Consider the following 3,157-nt stretch of genomic DNA (forward strand, 5'->3'; position numbering starts at 1 on the left):
ATATTTAATGATGTAGGACACAGCATATACAATGTTCTTTAGAGCTGGTATTTTGATTTTATAATCATTGATGCTGAGAATGCCTCTTCGCATAAATACATAGCATAACATTAAGAAGTATGTCTAGGCTATTTCAGAAATTGTTGGAAGTTGTTTCATTATCCTAATCCAAAATTCACTGAACAGTGTGTGTGTGTGTGTGTGTGTGTGTGGTATGCGTGTATGCATGCACATGTGCATACGCCTGTGTGTCCATGTATATATGGAGGTGCTATCACCTGTGTATATGAGAGTGGAGAAGCTGAGGTCACAGATGTGGCCACACCCAGCTTTTCCATGGGGGATGGGGCCCCAGACTCAGGTCCTCATCCTCGCTTAGCAAGTGATCCTAATTAAGAGGTCACCCAGCTCCAAAGCAAATGACTTCCACCTGAAACTCAAGTCAGCTATTCAAACAGCAGTTTTAAAGATCAAACATTCTAACACAATGCAACCTCAAAATTCACTCATTTAATCCTTACACGCTGAGGAGTGATGGTAAGAAAATGTTGAAAGTCTTTGTTTTCTACAATTCAACTCTTAATTGTTCTAGTAATGCAGAAAACTTTGTACATACAACCAAATCAGCCAATCAAACCAAATACTGTAGTTCACAACAACCAGCAGTCTGGAATCTAAGCTGCACTTCAGACAGTTTGTTGGCACTGTGTGGTACGAAGGCATGGGCAGTCTGAAGTGCACAAGTATGCGCAGAACCAAGACTTTGTGGAGTCACATGACTCAACACCGGTGAGCACTGTCCCAAACACCTCAGGTTCGTTGTTTGATTTTGAATTGATGTAAAAAAATTATATTACATTTTGTTTATTGCACCTATCAGAGGAGAGGGAACACAGGCATGCCGTAGTGTGAATGTGGACAGCAGAGGGCAGCTTTTGGAAGTCAAGCTCCCTTCTGCCACACGGGTCCGGGGGATGGAACTTGGCTCATCCGGTTGCCAGCAAAAGGCTTTCCCATGAGCCATCTTGCCTCCCCTTGAATTACTTCTTGATCGTTGTATGTTCAGAAACTTTTACTGTTCCCAAAGTTTCTATCACCTTCCCCCCGCCCCCCAGTGCCCTGTGTGGACCTGTGACCCAGAACCTAAGAAATAGTGTCTGAAGAATCAAGAAGACATCAGTATGGATGGCACTTCAGACAGCAGCTGTTCAGTGCCGGAGGCTGCCCTGCCCAGGGATGAGGCCAGGGTTCAGCGGCAGCAGCCCCGGTGGGGGAGGGGCAGGTGCAGAGAAGAGCTTGATGAGGACCCAGGGAAGGAGGAAGAGCAGCCCGAGCGAGCAGGGGTAGGGGATAGGGGTAGGGGGTTGGGAGTGGGGGTGGGGTGGGGCGGGCCTGGGTGGGGGCGGGGTTGGGGCGGGGCGGGGCGGGGCGGAGGAAGTTCTAACTGAGCACCTGACCGCTTTCCACTCTTGCCTTCTCCTCCGGGATGGCTCAGAAGCATGCGACTCTGGGCTGTGAATTTCAGAGACCAGAAGGGCCCAGCACTTTCCTCTGCTTTCCTTGTTGGCTGGAATGTGATCATAGTGACTGGAGCTGCAACAGTCTTGTTGGATCACGAAATGGGCCCTAAGTCAAAGAAGAAACGGGGTCTGGCTCGCCCAGGGCTACTTCGACAGTTGGGTTCTCACCAGCCAGGGCGACTTAAAGAAGTTCTGAAGGGAAGGCTGACTGCAAGAGAAAATGGCTATTTGGGGATTACCACACTTATCCTTAGTACAGAGGGCTTCAGGATGCAGCCTAGGGTCTGAGAGTGGGGTGAGCCACACTTCTGGACTTCAGCCTCTTCATGTGTAAAGTGACGAAGATGCTGATCTATACAATTGTATTTATACAGGCATGCCTGTGGCTGCCATTTCACTCCACCCTGATGCACTGACTAGGAAATCAGTGTCCCAATGTCCTGATGGCACAGGAGCTGGCACCGTACAAAGCAGAGATCCTCTGACCATCTCAGAGTTCGGGACATTTATCTCTGAAAATGGAGCATGTCCTAGGGTGGAAGGAGAAGTTTCCAGAAGGAAGGCAGCATCTCCTCACCCCTGCCCGGTCCCACAGAGAAGTCAGGAGGCTGGCAGAGGGCACGCTTCTGCCAGCACTTCCCTAACTTGCTATCATCTCCCTGTCAAGTGGCAAACCCCTCGGAGAATTTTTAGATCTCTTGAGTTTTTCCCAAACTCCCTTCCCAACACAAAACTCCATCCTGGCACAGCCTAGGAGCAGGGTTTCAGCAAAGCTCGTGGGAATGTTTACACCACAGAGTCTCTGCGTTTCTCAGTTCTTGGAAACGCCCCACAAATGGATCAAAATTGCGGCCCCTGTGTGTGCCAGCTCCCGTTTGCCTCTTTGCCTCCTGGAGCTTCTTCTCCGTCTAGCACTGGGCATTTGCAGGTCTCTGGTCAATCCTTGGAGCCATAGCACCACAACAAGTCTGGAAGGCCTACTGTGTGCTAGTGTTGAGCTGGGTGCCAGAGACAGCCTTGATCCACCACACAGCTCGAGATTCAGGGACCTGTAAGGCGGTGCTGTTGCATTCCTGAGCAAACCTTACCTACGTGAGAGAGAAAGACATACTCCAGAGATGGTAGGTAGGGTCTGAAGGCTTTCTTGGCCTGGTGGAGTAGCAACCTTGTGCTGTGTGACACACACTCCTAGAATTTACAGTTTAAAACAATAAACCACAGTCACTTCTAGCTCCAGGGACCAGCTAGGCAATGCTGCTGACTGGTCCAGCCTGGACCAGCTCTGCTAGGCTGCTTCAGCAACCATGGCCAAGTGAAGGACTAGCTGATGACCAGTTGTTTGCCTGGATGCTGGCTGGGTGACGAGTGACTGGACCATGGGTCTCAGCATCCAACACGCTAGCCAGGGCTTGCTCCCGTGACAATGGGATCACGACAGCACCATTCCTGTGGTAGCTCACAGCACAGGGCTACCACAGATCTAAGACTTGAGATCAACAGAGCCTCATTGAATGTGTGTATAGATATGGGCAGAGATGGGAACTCTGGACCATTGTACATTAATTTGACACAGAAGCAGAAAAGTGTGACATCCTGCCAGGCAGTGGTGGCGCACGCCTTTAATCCCAGCACTCGGG

Source organism: Mus pahari, chromosome 2 (assembly GCF_900095145.1).
Source record: "Mus pahari chromosome 2, PAHARI_EIJ_v1.1, whole genome shotgun sequence".
NCBI lineage: Eukaryota > Metazoa > Chordata > Mammalia > Rodentia > Muridae > Mus > Mus pahari.